Below are 18,271 nucleotides of genomic sequence, written 5' to 3'. Positions count from 1 at the left end.
ACACTGTCAGCACTGCAGACTCCTAAACTACTAGTATGAAGAAGATAGAAAAAAAAAAACCACCACAGGTAGGTATACAATTATGGACGAGCGACTGCCGACACAGAGGTAGCTACAGCCGTGGACTACCGTACTGCGTCTGCTAGTATAGACTGGATGATAATGATATAAAAAATATATATATATCACTACTGCAGGACAGGTATATATTGTATAATGACGGACCTGCTGGACACTGTCAGCACTGCAGACTCCTAAACTACTAGTATGAAGAAGATAGAAAAAAAAACCCCACCACATGTAGGTATACAATTATGGACGAGCGACTGCCGACACAGAGGTAGCTACAGCCGTGGACTACCGTACTGCGTCTGCTAGTATAGACTGGATGATAATGATATAAAAAATATATATATATCACTACTGCAGGACAGGTATATATTGTATAATGACGGACCTGCTGAACATTGTCAGAACTGCAGACTCCTAAACTACTAGTATGAAGAAGATAGAAAAAAAAACCCACCACAGGTAGGTATACAATTATGGACGAGCGACTGCCGACACAGAGGTAGCTACAGCCGTGGACTACCGTACTGCGTCTGCTAGTATAGACTGGATGATAATGATATAAAAAATATATATATATCACTACTGCAGGACAGGTATATATTGTATAATGACGGACCTGCTGGACACTGTCAGCACTGCAGACTCCTAAACTACTAGTATGAAGAAGATAGAAATATAATGAATGACGGACCTGCTGGACACTGTCAGCAGAATGCGTTTATAGAATAAAAAAAAAAAAACACCACACGAGTGTTTAACTTTTTCAGGCAGACAATATACTGGTGGTCACTGCTGGTCAGTCACACTGGCACTCTGGCAGCAAAAGTGTGCACTGTTAAATATGTACTCCTGCTATAACTGCTCCCCAGTCTCCCCCACAATTAAGCTGTGTGAGCAGTGAGCACTACTCAGCACAGTCAGATATACATAGATGATATTATCATGCAGCACACTGAGGCTGAGCACAGATATGGTATGTGACTGTGTATCGTTTTTTTTCAGGCAGAGAATGGATTATATTAAATAATAAATAAAACTGGTGGTCACCACTAGTATAACTATCAGCAAAACTCTGCACTCTCTGAGTACTCCTAATGCTCCAGTAAATCAAGTGTCTCACTCTCTATCTAAACGGAGAGGACGCCAGCCACGTCCTCTCCCTATCAATCTCAATGCACGTGTGAAAATGGCGGCGACGCGCGGCTCCTTATATAGAATCCGAGTCTCGCGATAGAATACGAGCCTCGCGAGAATCCAACAGCGGGATGATGACGTTCGGGCGCGCTCGGGTTAGCCGAGCAAGGCGGGAAGATCCGAGTCTGCCTCGGACCCGTGTAAAAAGCGTGAAGTTCGGGGGGGTTCGGATTCCGAGGAACCGAACCCGCTCATCTCTATTTGTGGGGGCCCAAACAAACCAGTCATTTCAGCCACAAGTGGCAGTACCTGTTGCTGAAGTGATTAGTTTGATAAACTGTGCATGCCCTGTTTAATATATACAACATAAGGGTGGTTGGGAGGGCCTGAGGATTGCACCTCTTTTCTTTGCAGTCTGCGCTGCTTCGAGCATTGCTGACTGTCTTCTTGTGTAGATGACAAACATTTTCATAGTTTATTAAATTACCACCCTGTCTGCAACTGCAGTGCCACTGTTTCCTAGATGTGCCATGTTGGAAGTTTAAGTGCTACATATTTGTGCCGCCCACTGCTCTTGCTTAGCTTAGTCATCCTGCTACTTTTGAGCATCCTTTTGGCCTAAACTGGATGAAAACAGTATTGTGAGCTGTGAGGTGGTCAAACTTGACTGGAAATGAATGTTATTGAGGTTAATAATACTGTAGGAACAAAAAACAGGCCAAAGTTTTTTGATTTTAGCTGTCATTTTTGGTGTATCCAAACCAAAACACTGGGGTCGGAGCACATCTCTAGTGATTATCCAACCTTTGCCGTACAACTAATTACCATCTTTAATCCAGAAGTCTTTGTGCCCTAATAAATAAACTTCCTGCTGGAGATTGCTATCATTGAATCACTGTTGTGTATCTATCCTACCTCATTTAGTGAAAGGGTCTATCACCTAGCCACCGAACATCTGTGATACCTCTTCCAACCATTCAGACACCTGCCAACCCAGGGGTTTACATTTTTACAAACTGTTGCCTTGCGGACTACAAATATAGGCTTACCATACTAGCCCTTTAAACTGGGGCACTCATGAATTACACAGCTGATCACTGTGAAAAAAATAGATAAAAAATCATACTTACTTACACCAAGGGACTAGTGATTGACGTGCCGGGGAGGGTTGTTGATCTTCGGATCCTCCTGCTGCCGCTGTGACCCCCAGTGCAGTAAAGGTCCCTGGGTCGTATGAGTAGCAGTGGGTGGGATGCAGTGCGGAGAGGGCTAGTTGCGACTGGGAGGGGGGGGCGGAGAGCCAGCGCTAGTGGGATTGTGGTGCATGCATTTGTGAAAAATACCCCAAAAAAGCTGTGGAGCGGCATCGAAGGGACAGAGCTTTCTTGCAAGCTCTGTCCCTGGATGCGATAATTCATGCATGCATGCAATGTATTCAATTATTGCATTGTGGATTGGGGTAATTTTATAATTTCATTTGTGAATTGTGAACTGCATTTCAGTTGTGAATTGTTATAAATCTGTCCCTAATTACTTCTATAAAAGGTCAAGACAATTAGACTTAAGGTGGAATTCAATATAAGCAAAAATTTACCATGTGTGAAACAGACTGGTAGTCTTCGGCTTTAACACCCAAAGCTATTCAATTAGAGGCCCTTTTTATCTCCTGGTAGTTTACACTATTAATGGGCATTAACCCATAGAATCCGGGATAAATTGCACTATGTTTTATTATGGTTGCGGCACCTGAAAACAGGCTATTTATCAGGGATTTCTTTTCAAACCTGCTCAGACTCAAAAATAAATCCCTATTAACTGCAACATACAGGTTGCCGGGTCTAACTAAATAGCCCTGCTGCTTCTATTCGTCCACGGTAAATAGCCGCGGCTAATTGAATTACACCCTTAGTGGCCTTATTTGCAGTATTAGACAAAAATAAAGAATACTTGATGATGCAACACAGTTATATGACATTTATATCAATCAATGCTACTTTTAAAAAAATTATAAAGCAGAGCTAAATAAATAATGCACTCACTCCTATCAGGTACTGCAGGAGCAACATCTGGATTAGAATTTTCTCTGTTGTTGCTTTAAAGAGTTGTATTTCATGTCTCTGGGGGTCATTCTGAGTTGATCGCTCGCTAGCCGTTTTTAGCAGCCATGCAAACGCTATGCCGCCTCTCACTGGGAGTGTATGTTAGCTTAGCAGAAGTGCGAAAGAAAGGATTGCAGAGCGGCTACAAAGTTCTTTTGTGCAATTTTAGAGTAGCTCAAAACCTACTCAGCGCTTGCGATCACTTCAGACCATTCAGTTCCTGTTTTGACATCACAAACACGCCCTGCGTTCGCCCAGCCATGCCTGCATTTTTTCAGCCTGCGTTTTTCCGAACACTCCCTGAAAATGGTCAATTGACACCCAGAAACGCCCACTTCATGTCAATCACTCTGCGGCCAGCAGTGCGACTGAAATGCTTCGCTAGACCTTGTGTGAAACTACTGTACATCGGTCGTTGTAATAACACATCGCGCGTGCGCATTGCGCCGCATACGCATGCACAGAAGTTACTTTTTTGCCTCATCGCTGCACAGCGACCGAAAGCAGCTAGCGATCAACTCGGAATGACCACCCCTGTTCATCATCCCTCACTATTCCATCTTTTCCATCCCATCAGACACCTCTGATGAAGATTTTATGAGGCAATTGGCATCAGCACATTGCTTGGCTTTAATCTTGGATTGACCAACTGCATATGTGCATGAAGTCAAAAATGTTCTGCACAGAAAATGTAAGTTCCCTAATGGTAATCAGTGGCAGATTTTATCTAGGGGATGCAGAGCTACAGTCCCCACAGTAAAATTGGACACCCCAGTGACAGGCTGCCTGGCAGTTGCGTCACATTGGAAGAACTCCTTACTGATCACAGCTGGACAGGCAGTCCCAGGAGAAGGTGCAAGTCCAGACTGTGATATTAGAAAACGCTTCCAATGAGAAGTCACTCCCATGGCAGCCCAAGCTTGCTTCAATAGGCTGCAGCCGATGCAGTCCCTAGAAGCCTTGGCTGCTTGCTAATTTGTGGGCATGTGAGGGGTTCAAGCACATGCCGTACATTTCAGACCAGCAGAGCAGACGCCATGGGAATGAAAGGTAGGAGCCATGGCTGATGGCCATACATATACAGTAAGCGTACAGCATCTTCAATTTATTTCTACTTGAGGTTGGGATGTACTAACCTTGCAGTGTACATCCTGCCACACATCGCCAAGCATCGCACCATTACCAATTGCATACTTGATATTGCAAAGGATAGCTCTTCAGATAAGAGCTGTCCTTCGGGATGTTCTCCCTTCCCTGGACTTCCCCGGCTTTATGACCCGGGAGTCCACCTGCGCATGACATGCTGGGAAGGATCCAATAAGATCCCTCTGACAGCATCCAATGCGGAGAGAAGCCCACAGGCTTCTATAGCTGGCGTTACCCTCTGCATTGAAAACACGGCGGCTGGGGGTTAGTATATACCGGGAAATGCAGTTAAACCCCCGGAAACTGGGTTTTTACTGCATTTTCCCATTGGTACATCGCATCCTGAGTCATATTTTTTTTTTTTTTTGTCTGGTACGTTATATCTTACCTAACTTACACTTTTTAAAAAATCAATTATTAATTTGCACTATGGAGCACCCTCTTTCAAGGGCGTAGCTACCATAGGTGCAGGCAGTGCACTACTGCGATTCATAAAAGAAACTAGGGCACTACTATGGGGAGTAACATTAAATAAGGCTCTACTATGGTTCAGAAAATGAACTAGGGCACTATTATAGGGCATAAAATTAACAACTACTGCAGAGAAGTGTCTCTCTAGAAGCATTGGGATGGGGGCCCCTTCAAAATGTTGCTATGGGGTCCACAAAGTTCTGGCTACGCCCCTGCCCTCTTTCTTCCTTTTTTTTGTAGACTTCTATGCCCTTTGAAAAAGAGAGCAATTGCAAAAGGAGTAGCAAATCCTAAAGGATTCTATGGTGTTTTTGGACTTCTATCTGCACGACTTATTGTTCCTTAGATCACTCTTCTAATATCTGTAATAATTTAATTCATTTGTTCTTATCCACAACCTTCAAGTCTTCAGGTGATGTTTTGAGGATTTCTTTCTGTGGAAGCAGGTGGGATATTTACTGACCCAGCAAAATAGATTAACTCACCTGTGTGTGATTACAGCAATCCAGAAAAGATGACCTGCTAGTGGCAAGATAAAGGTAAAGTGTGATATAAATTATGTTATCATATTGTTAATGAGAGTTGGTCTGAAACTCTGGGGCAGATGTATTATCATTTACTTTACGTTCCTTATTGACGCTGTCTCTCTTCTCCTGTTTTTCGCCGGGATCTGCCTGCACGTATCACCGGAATGTATGATCCCCCAGCCTGCCCTCTTAGCGATGCGCTATCTAGGTCCCTCGGTGATGTGCTGTTTTGGCTTTCAGCACCGATCGTAGTCTGTGTGCGCATACGCCTACGCCATCACCCCAGTGAGCCCTGTGCGGTGTTCCGGTGCATGTGCGGATAAGCTGTGAGGACGCCGTGCGGCGCCGGGCATTGAGGAGATGCCGGGAGCCATGTGGGGGTGATGTCAGACGCCGCTGTGGAGGTGTGTGGCGGCGAGCTATAAAGTTAGTTTGATTAACAAAAACACATAACGAACACACTGCAGAACGGCATCGCCAGCCCTGACCAGCAGAAAGGACCGAGGGGGCTTACCGAATGGTAAGCCACTGCCCCAGCCGTAATACATCTGGGAGCCTTCACCTTCAGATAGCCACAGCGCACACAACAAAGCAGCCCCATGCATATAGCGATTGCCTTAAACTCCCGCTTTGAGCCGCATCATACATAGCGGTGATTCGGTAACAGCGGGAGTTAGCGTGCGCTATGTGCAAAAAGCACATAGTGCACGTTCTTACATCTGCCCCTCTGTTTGCTCCCACCAGTGTACAGTGATAGCATGTCCAGAGAGTTCCAGCATAACACACATCTACACTTATGGTATTTTCCATACTTATCATCACATACCACCTCATGATGAAAACAAATACACTTTCGAAATTCAACCAATAAGAACAGCACAATATTATCCACAACAAAAAAATGGATAACAATAAGGAGATGAAAGGCAAACACATAGGGATATACAGGCTGCATACAGAAAATGAAAACACCTTCAGAGGAGAAAATGTGAGAAGAACAGTAAAGATGACAATAAAAAAGTAATGCTATGGATAAGCTATATAGTAAAATAAAGGGTTTATGACAGATAAGGTGGGCAAAAAAAAACATGGATTGATGGGGACAGGGAGGAGGAGAAAACCATCTACAGACCACACTATCAGTGAATTGGGCATTTCTGGATGATACCCAGGCTGTGACCATGCAATTGCACTGAACTATTCAGTCTCATGGAAGTGCTATGCTAATGTTTTGTGCATGTTGGTTGACTTACAGTTTGTGCGCATTTGCTCCATACAGTTATGTTCCATGGCAGTGGCTCATTCTTGTTTTGCATTTTGGTTATGTATTTTATGTTATACTTCTGTTTCTGTTCCCCTTAGCTTTTATGGGGTATCCGGAGTCCACCCTTAAGGAGGGGGTACTGTTATGAACCACAAGCAGTGGTTCATTCCTGTTTGCTTTCTGTTTATTAATTTTATGTTATAGTTCTGTTTGCATGCTAGGTTTTCTCTTGTACTGGTTTAGAAGACTCTTGTTGGCCGCCGGTGGTCAGTCTATGTAACTGCAGCCTGTTTCTATGTGTTAAGCCTCACCTGTCAGATATTTGGTCATTATGTGGTGATTCTCTGTACTGCAGTCTGGCTCTTGTCTGTGTACCTCACCTGCCAGTATTTTGGCCATTACCTTGTGCCTGGCTTCCAGCCATCCTGATTGGGCATGCTTCCCTTATCACCCAGCCAGCTCTGCAGTCCACTGCTGGTGATAGAAGTTTGTCATGATACCTGTATGTTCCTGTGAGAACCTGTCAGCTTCCTGTGGAGTTTGTATCCTGCGTTTGTACTCTGGAGTGTTCCTGCTTGCAGCCAGTCCATTCCTGTGTCCTGGTTTCTGGAGCCTGGTCCTGGGAATCTGTTCCAGCCTTCCGGTCCAGTGATCCTGAACCTTCAGCCTTGGGGTCCTGTTCCTTCTGCATACACCCTTCGTGGTGTCGAGAGTAGCGTCTTTGCCACACTGTTTGATTGAAGCCTTATTTTCTTTATTTGTGTTTGGTTGTGTTATTTTTGTGGAGGATTCCGCATCGCTGCCTTAACCTTATTACTATGGTTTTGTATTTGGCGGTTAGGCTGTGTTACTTTGGTTACGGTTTTCTTGGCGGCCGCGTCGCACATTAATTAGTTGTAGTTTTCAGTAGTTCCCCTTTCTCTTTTGTATCTGTCTTAGTTAGTTTTCCCCTTGTTCTCTCTCTGTCTCGGTTAATGCCTTGTCACCTACTAAGACCGGGGGGCATCAGAGTCGGGCAGACATAATCCGCCCGTCAAACGTGGCGTCCGTGGGCCCAAGAAACCATAGTCTCGCAGGCATTGACCGACCACTTGGGAGAGACAACGGAGTTAGGTTTTCCGTTAGGTATTGCTGCGTACCCCAGTTCTGTCACAGCTTCACGCATCTGTACTTGGAACACTTCTGCTGCCACCCTATCTCCTGGGTTCCAAGTACAGAGAACAGAACAGTATCACCAGTCATACAACAAAAAAGAAACAAAGCTAAATGGAGTAGTTTTTGATTTTTTGGTTCAGTCCAGTGTTCAGTCCAGTGTTCAGTGCAGAATCCAGTCCAGAATCCAGTCCAGAATCCAGTCCAAAATCCAGTGCAGAATCCAGTCCAGCCTTGTCTTGTCCAGTGCAGAATCCAGTCCAGCCTTGTCTTGTCCAGTGCAGAATCCAGTCCAGCCTTGTCTTGTCCAGTGCAGAATCCAGTCCAGCCTTGTCTTGTCCAGTGCAGAATCCAGTCCAGCCTTGTCTTGTCCAGTGCAGAATCCAGTCCAGCCTTGTCTAGTCCAGTCTTGTCTGTCTAGCCTGAAATCCTCCTGTGCCTACTATGCAAGCCCTGCAGGCATCTCTCTCAGCCCTGAAGTCTGCTTTCAGTGCCTTGAAACCTGAGCGGCTGGAAGTTTTGCAGCAATCCTTAAAGCAACTGCAAAACCTTCTGACCAACATTTTGCTTATCCTGCCTGAATTTGTTGAGAGTTCTTCTATCTCTAAAGAGACTCTTGCTCACAATATTGTGACAAGAGAATCCTCAGATTTGGTTGGAGAGAAAAGGTTTAAAAGTTTCCTGCGGCCCAGGCTCTCAGAAGAGGAGCATCAGCGTCGTAAAGAAACTTGAATTTGTGCCTATATTGTGGGGGTTTAGGCCACTATCTGCAGACCTGTGAGTTATGTAAGCCAAAATGTGGTGACAAGTCCTGCCCTCTGGCCAAGTTGAATCAGGATTCAAGACCTACTCCTGTCTCTACTGTGGCAGAGGTACTTGTCACGAAACCCACACTAAAAAGCACTCAGTCCTATAATTGGGGTCCTTGGGCTAGGGAGTCCCATAATAGATTCAGGAATCAAAGGAGAATGTTTCTCTCATCTCTTGACTTTCCTGTAGAATCAGAGTTGCAAACCCCAGTAGTGGAATCTCGGAGTCCTGAAGCGGTGCCTGATGCCCAGGGTCTAGGAGTGGTGCCCGATGCCCAGGGTCCTGGAGTGGTGCCTGATGCCCAGGGTCCTGGAGTAGTGCCCGATGTCCAGGGTCCTGGAGTAGTGCCCGACGATGCCCAGGGTCCTGGAGTAGTGCCTGATGCCCAGGGTCCTGGAGTGTTGCACCATGCCCAGGTTCCGGGAGTTGTGCCCCGTGCCCAGGGTCTTGGAGCAGTGCCTGGTGCTCAGGGTCTTGGAGCGGTGCCCAGTGCTCAGGGTCTTGGAGTGGTGCCCGATGCTCAGGGTCTAAGAGGGGCATCGAATATAATGGTTCAGGCGTCTATCCCAGAAGGGGTCTCTGAAGCTGTTACCCCAGGTAGGGACTTGAAAGGCGCAACCCCAGAAAGGATATCTAAAGCCATAGCTCCAGACGGGAACTCGAGAAGCATAACCCCTGAAGGGATCTTTGAAGCAATGTCCCCAGGTGGGGTCTCGAGAGGCACAACCCCAGGAGGGGTTCTAGAGGTTGCTTCCCCAGGAAAGGACTCAAGACGTATAGCTTAGCGGAGGTTCTGAAGGTCATAGCTTCAGCAAAAGTCCCGGAGGCCATAACCCCGGGAGAAGTCTCGATAATATTTGACCCAGAGAGGGAGTCTGATGGTCCGTTCCCAGAGAGGGAGTCCGATGGTCCGTTCCCAGAGAGGGAGTCCAATGGTCCATTCCCAGAGAGGGAGTCCAATGGTCCGTTCCCAGAGAGGGAGTCCGATGGTCCGTTCCCAGAGAGGGAGTCCGATGGTCCGTTCCCAGAGAGGGAGTCCGAGGTGCTGACCCCAGAGGGGGTCCCGAAGGCCACTGCCCCAAAGAGGGTCCCGAAGGCCACTGCCCCAGAGGGGGTCCCGAAGGCCACTGCCCCAAAGGGGGTCCCAAAGGCCACTGCCCCAGAGGGGGTCCCGAAGGCCACTGCCCCAGAGGGGGTCCCAAAGGCCACTGCCCCAGAGGGGGTCCCAAAGGCCACTGCCCCAAAGAGGGTCCCAAAGGCCACTGCCCCAAAGAGGGTTTCAAAGGCCACTGCCCCAAAGAGGGTCCCGAAGGCTACAGCCTCGAGTAAGGTCAGTAGTGACCTGGTCCCAGCAATGCACTCCAGTCAGTCAGATGGGAAGGAAGCGGATCCTGACTCTTTTGATATCTCAACATCTATAGTCTTTGATGGGGACTTAGTCCAATTTCTTGCGCTTACCAAACACTACTTCACGATTATGCTGTCTAGACCATCTTTGGGCATCACTTCAGAGAACTTTGTGCTCTATCTGATATATTCCTTTAGAGGGGAGCCTTTTGAATGGGCGTCCAACTTAATTAAAAATGAAGATCCCATTCTTCAGGATCCCCTGGCATTCAGTGATGCAGTTATTAAGAAATATGATTCAAAATAATTTGGTTCAGGTTACTCTATGTCTCCCGTCTTATCTGCTGAGAGTCCACCGAATACTATAAACTCGGCACAAAAATCTCAGCCTATTGTTTTGACTGCGGGATGTGCTTTTCTATCTTCTAGCAGTACTTATTCTGAAAATTCAGCCCCAAAGGTTAAAAGACCAATCTCTGGATTGAACCCAGCCTTGCTGGAAGGTACCATCAGTTCAGACAATGTTTGGGGAATTACCTTGGTCAGACCTCAAGAACCATGTAAAAATAATAATAAGAAAAATAAATAATTGCTGACTCTTGCCTTGTTTAGAAAGAAAAATTGTCTTGTGCCCAGTGGCCACCGTCAAAGGGATGGGGGGGGGGGGTCGCTGTTACAAGCTGTTGCCACAGCTTGTTTCTGTTTTATTGCCATTGTCTGTTTATACCAGTGTGTCAGGTTTTTTAATGTATCCCTTGTTCTGAAAAACCTGAATTTTGGGGTCCTTTGATCCCTCCTCAAGGGGGGGGGGGGTTGGGGGTACTGTTATGAACCACAAGCAGTGGTTCATTCCTGTTTGCTTTCTGTTTATGAATTTTATGTTATAGTTCTGTTTGCATGCCTGGATTTCTCTTGTACTGGTTTAGAAGACTCTTGTTGGCCGCCGGTGGTGAGTCTGTGTAACTGCAGCCTGTTTCTATGTGTTAAGCCTCACCTGTCAGATATTTGGTCATTATGTGGTGAGTCTCTGTACTGCAGTCTGGCTCTTGTCTGTGTACCTCACCTGCCAGTATTTTGGCCATTACCTTGTGCCTGGCTTCCAGCCATCCTGATTGGGCATGCTTCCCTTATCACCCAGCCAGCTCTGCAGTCCACTGCTGGTGATAGAAGTTTGTCATGATACCTGTATGTTCCTGTGAGAACCTGTCAGCTTCCTGTGGAGTTTGTATCCTGCGTCTGGAGTGTTCCTGCTTGCAGCCAGTCCGTTCCTGTGTCCTGTGTCATGGTTTCTGGAGTGTGGTCCTGGGAATCTGTTCCAGCCTTCCGGTCCAGTGATCCTGAACCTTCAGCCTTGGGGTCCTGTTACTTCTGCATACACCCTTCGTGGTGTCATGAGTAGCATCTTTGCCGCACTGTTTGGCTGAAGCCTTATTTTCTTTTGTGTTTGGTTGTGTCATTTTTGTGGAGGGTTCCGCATTGCTGCCTTCGCCTTATTACTACAGTTTTGTATTTGGCGGTTAGGCTATGTTACTTCAGTTACGGTTCTCTTGGCGGCCGCGCCACACATAAATTAGTTGTAGTTTTCAGTAGTTCCCCTTTCTCTTTTGTATCTGTCTTAGTTAGTTTTCCCTTTATTCTCTCTATGTCTCAGTTAACGCCTTGTCACCGGCGGGCATCGGAGTTGGGCAGACATAATCCGCCTGTCAAACCAAACGCGGCTGCCGTGGGCCCAAGAAACCATAGTCTCGCAGGCGTTGACCGACCACTTGGGAGAGACAACAGAGTTAGGTTATCCATTAGGTATTGCTGCGTACCCCAGTTCTGTCGCAGCTTCACGCATCTGTACTTGGAACTCTTCTGCTGCCACCCTATCTTCTGGGTTACAAGTACAGAGAACATAACACATACAGACAGAGATGGGATGTCTGCTTCAGCTGGATATTTTGCACAAAGCATAGTGCTGGTCTAGCAATCACCTAGTAACTTGCACTAAAACCACCAGCAGCTGCAGGTTCCACATCAGCTACACAGGCCTACGCTTTTGTTCAACCTAAATGTCCTGTATGATGGTGATGTCATACATATTTTTCTTCTGAACCAAAAAAACCTGATGACAATGTGTCATACTTGACAACTATCGGGCGGGAGCAGCCAGGTCAGCTAACCAGGAGGTCATTGCATACACATCATTGCAGCCCCCCCCCCCCCCCCCCCCGCTATGCAACGTCTACATTACCGGCATTGCAAAGCCGGGGGTGGGGGTACAATGACACGATTCACCCATCTAACTTTTCCTGGTGCAGTCAGTTGTGGGAGTAATCAGGGGTTTCCACTAAGCTCCGTGAGACTTGCCTCCTTTTCCGGGTGGCCGGGAGTGCCACACGATTAACGGGAGCCTCCCGGCGATTCCGGGAGAGTAGGCAAGTATGCAATGTATAACCATGTTAAACATCATTTACAAGCAGACACAACAGTCTCCCATTCTGTATCAACCCCAGTGTCATAACAAGGGTGGGGCAAATGGTGCATGTGCCCTGAGCACCAGCACAGAGGGGGCATCAGAACAGTTGCTTGCGTTGGAATTATAGCAGACCTGACCTTGCTCTCTTAAGCTGGCTATATACCTAAAGATTGATTGTCAAATCTGGCTGGTTGGAATGAAAGCCTGGTAATGTCTGGGACCAAATGACAATTGTCCATTGTTTTTCAGTGTTTTGGTGCAAATGGTCAATTGCCATTTGCTCCCAAACATTACCAGATTTTTGTTCCAACCAGCCAGATTTGACAATCAATCTTTAAGTGTTTGGCCAGGTTTACTCTTGCACAGTGCTGGAAAACGCAGATGATAAGAAGCACTATAAGAGAGTCCCAAATAGGGGAGCGGCAGTCACACAGGGCTGTACTAAGGAACTGTAACCCTCTCTTGCTTTAAAAGATTTATAGTAACAGGGTTCCGATACCGTTAAGTGCCTCCACCCAACCTGTTTTATTGGTGATAGGCTAGCCTGGGTAAGCCTATTAATTTTAGTGTTGATACACTTCTACCAAACAATGACAAAGGTAAGTATAGCGCTCAATCGCACAAGAGTATGGGCACCATTAGAACAAAGATTAGAGTTCACACTAACATTCCCCCTTACTTTTTCCTATACATGAAAATATTTGCATGCAATACAAAAAATAGTAATATAATTCAGAAATCCCCCATTTGTACATATCTTTTTACTATGGAATACCCGTGTATTCATTAAATTAGACAGTCACTTGATACGTTGGGGCCCTTCCTGAAAATAATGAATATAAGCTAGCCAAGGCTTCTGGTAAGGTGAAGTCTTTCTAATTGATGTATTTGAGTCTCCTGGTACAGAGTCAGTCCTAATCAATATGATGCCCTAAGCAAGATTTTGGCTGGTGCCACCTAGCACCGCTGCTAGTTCGGCCTCTGACTCTACACCCCTTTCCCATCACCATCAACCCTCAGTCATAACAGTCCTCATTTTGGGGCTCCTACCTCTTATATTTTAAATAGGAACAGTGCGCTCATTCTGCGCACAGGCCAAACAGGGGTGTGTTCTTGCCGGGAAGTGGCATGGCCACACAATAATACCCCCAATTCAAATTACGCCACACAGTAGTGCAACTTTATTCACATTATATCATGCAATAGTGTTCCTTCTTCACGTTACATCACATAGTAGTACCACTTTACCTTATATACATTACTCCTTACAGTAGTGCCCCTTATTCAGATTACATCACACTAAATTGCCCATTATTCACATTACACCACACCATATTGCTCTTTATTCAGACAGTAGTGCCCTTTCTATATGTTACGCCACACAGCAGAGCACCTTATACACATAATGCCACACATTAGTAATGCCTTTCTACACATAATACCACACAGTAATGCCCCTTACACATATGGCACACATTATTAATGTCCTTATAAACATAATGCACCTTACACATTATGTCAACCTTTATTAATACCCTTATACACATAATACCACACAGTAATGCCCCTTACACATATGGCACACATTATTAATGTCCTTATAATCATAATGCACCTTACACATTATGCCAATCTTTATTAATGCCCTTATACACAGAATGACACACATAATGCCCCTTCCACATATGTCGCACATTATTAATGCATTTTTGCACATGACAGACATAATGCCCCTTACACATATGCCGAACACTATTGCACAATGAATCCAAACACACACAGTACTCACACGGCCACTAACACTGTGACCTCTGCCTCTGCTTGGATACAGATGTGTCCTCCTACATCTTGCCTCAATATGCCACACAGCTGCCGTCCAGCTCTGCTAATGTTGGGCGCCTTTTTTTTGCAGAAAATGTGTCCTTTTTTCATTGCTATGTGCCTAGGACCCACAAGCAGATGAGATATGTCTCTGTTACAATGACTCTGTTGTGATGTATCCAGTAACACTTAGCTTTAGTTATCTCAAAGTATGGCTGCTGCAATAAGACACATGCACTATGTAAAAGTAGATATCCACAGTTTGTGAATGGCTCTAATCAACTTGACTATTGTTGCTGCCACCTCCAATCTGGCTAAATAATTCTAACTGTATCACTCTAATAATGCGATAATGCAGTCTCTATTCCTGAGAAGGGATACATACGTATATTTCTTAGTCACCGCATAGTATAGTTAGTGGCTTGTCGGTGAAGGTACCACAACCACTAGATTTAGAGTCCATTACATACTATTATAGTGTCCAACTTTTGGAGTGACAGTGAATATAGGGGCAGATGTATTAATCCTGGAGACTGCATAAGGAAGTGATAAACCAGTGATAAGTGCAAGGTGATAAACGCACCAGCCAATCAGCTCCTAACTGTTAATTTACATATTGGAGCTGATTGGCTGGTGCGTTTATCACCTTGCACTTATCACTGGTTTATCACTTTCTTATGCCTTCTCCAGGTTAATACATCTGCCTCATTATTAGTTATGATGAATCCTTGGTCATTTAGAGCAGAGTTAATGCCCACTCTACGGTTGCTCATATATACTGGGGTCACCCAGCACGCTTAGGTGAGGGTTTGGGTACATAAAACGAGCGCTAATGATTTATGTGGCACCTGTAAATAAAAGTTGGTTAGTAAATTCAATGTTTACAGCCCCTTTTGGAGATCTGTTGTGGTAACCAGTTGAGTCCAAAAGTAAACCTAACTTTCCCTACCTTCCTCCGATCCACGGAATTCCTCAGCCTGATGGAAACTGGCTGTCTGTGGTTTGTTGTTCAGTTGGCGTCTCTCTGCCGCTGCGTCCAGCGGGAGAGACATGACGCTGGGAGGTGACAGCGGGAATGAGCGAGTGACGTCACTCGGCTCTCGGCAGTCGTCAGGTTCACTGTTCTGTAGATGGTAAAGGTCCTTCTAGGCTACCACTTGTCCACCAACGCATTTCATGCTTTTTCCAGCACTTTTTCAAGGATGGCTTTAGTTTAAAATCTCTGTTTATACTTAAAACTTTATTGAAAAAATGGAACTTCAGGTCCGGAAGTGATGTCAAATTTGCGGGAATCTCATGGATAAAAACAGTATTGAAAAGACTGATATTATATAACAATAAAATACAGGTGCCACAACTATGAAAATGTATAGTTTGATTTATAAAAAGACGTTTAATTCTATATCAATATTATGACCTCGTGGTTGTAATGTTTGCAGCTCAAACATCCATTTACTTTCATTCTTCTTAAGTTCTGTAACCAGATCTCCTCTCCAGTTCTTCTTCACTTTTTGGATGGGGAAAAAAATTAACCCTGATGGATCTTTAGTATGTTTCACTAGGAAATGATTAGATAGACTGTGAGTTGTTAATCCTCAATTTACAATGTAAATATGTTCAGTGAATCTGATTTTTGCCTTCCTTTTAGTTTGCCCTACATATTGATAGCCACACGGGCAAGTAGCTACATATATAATGCCTTCTGTATCACAGGTAAGATGATCAAAAATTGTGTAGTTTTTTCCGGTGGTGTAAGATGTAAATGTTGTTACGGGTTTAGTAGATTATTCTTTATTGTTCTTGCATGCTTTGCAGGTGAAACATCGAAAATAGCCTTTTGTGTTCGTTGGAATTTGCTGTTTGATGTTTCTCAGAAAACTGGAGACTACTGTCTGTTTTATGTTCTTCGCCTTCTGATATATGATCTGTGGTTTATCCGGAAGTATTGGTCGTAATATGCCATCTAGTAAAAGGATATGCCAGTGAGTCCTTATCATATTTTCAACCACCTTTGTATTTTTGGTATATTGTGTAATGAAAGGGATGGAGGAAACCAGATTTTTGTTCTTTTCTTTGTATTTCAATAAATCTCTTCTCTCCATTTGCTTTACCTTGGTGATTTCTTGCTCCAATCTTTCACTTTGGTATCCCTTTTCAATGAATTTTGTCATAATTTCTTCACTTTGTTTTTCAAACATATTCAGGACAGTGCAATTTCTTCTGAGTCTTTGAAATTGTCCTCTTGAAATATTTGAGATCCAATTTTTGTGATGGTTGCTTGTAACTGGAAGCATATTGTTCCCATTCACTGTTTTGAAATGAGTCTTTGTATGGTTCTGTTGTGAATATATATTTCTAAATCTAAATAGATGATTTTTTTCTTTGCTTGATGTTGTGTCAAATTCTAGATTAATTGTATTGCTGTTAATGTAGGTTTTGAACTCTTCCAACTTTTCTTCCGTCCCGCTCCATACGAAAAATATGTCGTCTATGTAGCGGTACCAACATCTGAGAAATTTAATGTATGGGTTGTTTGTCCAGATGTAGTCGTCCTCCCATTTGGCAAGAAATAGGTTGGCATAACTAGGTGCCAAAGATGTGCCCATGGCCGTGCCATACTTTTGTAAATAGAACTTGTCATCGTTCCAAAAATAGTTGTGTGTTAATACGAACTCAATATTCGCCAAAATGAAATTGATTTGTTGATTGGATAAGTTTGTATTATTAGATAGAAAAAATCTGGTGTAAGAGCATCCTATCTCATGTGAGATGCAGGTGTACAGAGACTTTACATCAGTAGTGCAAAGTACAAAGTTGTCTTCCCACTGTATATGTTTTTGTAGTATACTTGTAGTATCTCGAAGGTAGCTTTTCTGTTCAGTAACCAATGTCTGAAGAAAAAAATCTGTATATTTTGACAATTGAATTTATTCCAGATACAATTGGTCGGCCAGGAGGGTTTTGGCAATCCTTATGGATTTTCGGTAAACAGTAGAATGTGGGTATTATGGGAGAGACTCCAACTGAACAACAAACCACAGACAGCCAGTTTCCATCAGGCTGAGGAATCCCATGGATCGGAGGAAGGTAGGGAAATTTAGGTTTACTTCTGGACTCAACTGGTTACCACAACAGAGCTCCAAAAGGTGCTGTAAACATTGAATTTACTAACCAACTTTTATTTACAGGTGCCACATAAATCATTAGCGCTCGTTTTATGTACCCAAATCTTTCTATTTATAATGAGCAGCTTATATTTATAGTGCAGGAAACATTTATTTTTCATACCCTTAGGTGAGGGGATGAGTACCAGCATCTGCTACATCGATGAGTACAAGGGTGAGGGTGCAGGTATTTGCGGTGCGGTCTAGCTGGGTATTTACAGTTTTAATAGTAATATGGCTGTCTAGAACTAGGGCTTCTCCGACTCCTCCCTTAATAATGACAGGGGTGTTCTCTGCTTCATCTCCCCTTGAATGTGCTTCAGCTCAGGCTCTGGTTACTATGTGGAGACTGTTATCCGCGTGATCTGTAGTGGCCAATGTCTCCCCTTATCACCGGAGTCCTCAACTCACTCAGGTGACTGCCTATCCTCTCTCTCACTCAGGTAAGACTCAGCGCTGTCAGCCTCTTGCTTGCGCTCCGCAGATCACACTCCTAAATCCCCAGCGACACCTGGTAATCTGTTCCTGCAGCAGCAGCAGCAGTCTCCCTCTGATGCCGCAGCTTCCCCTCCAGCTCCAACTGCCATGTCTCCCTCACACTGTGGCCGTTGACCCTCGTCCCAGGATCAACCGTTTTTCATCCAGCTCACCTGCGCATAGCGCATGGGACTTCTAGAAGCTCCCCCAGTCCCCTTTTTACTCCTCAATTGCCATGCCCATGTAATAGGGGGTCTCTTTTTACCTGTACTCCATCAAACATGGGTCACTTATACCGGCCTAATACATAGGTTTATTGCCTTGCA

General features: G+C 44.7%; 1 protein-coding gene across 3 annotated transcripts in view; it reads right to left on the bottom strand.

Moving 5' to 3' along the window:
- The window catches only part of LOC134933080 (toll-like receptor 13), an 82,402-nt gene extending 64,346 nt beyond the window's left edge, over window positions 1-18,056 (bottom strand). For 2 of the 3 annotated variants that reach the window (XM_063928031.1, XM_063928032.1), the window contains exons 1-2: window positions 17,593-18,056; window positions 14,273-14,425 (exon numbers count right to left, since the gene is read on the bottom strand). The gene's annotated coding sequence lies outside the window, so the exon portion shown is untranslated. The remainder of the gene's footprint in view (window positions 1-14,272; window positions 14,426-17,592) is intronic. The other variant, XM_063928033.1, reaches the window with a different exon arrangement.
- Between the last annotated feature and the right edge of the window lie 215 nt (window positions 18,057-18,271).

Source organism: Pseudophryne corroboree, chromosome 6 (assembly GCF_028390025.1).
Source record: "Pseudophryne corroboree isolate aPseCor3 chromosome 6, aPseCor3.hap2, whole genome shotgun sequence".
In the NCBI taxonomy this organism is placed as follows: Eukaryota; Metazoa; Chordata; class Amphibia; order Anura; family Myobatrachidae; genus Pseudophryne; species Pseudophryne corroboree.
Note: the sequence above shows the minus strand (reverse complement) of the source record. Positions and strands in the feature narration are given on the sequence as shown.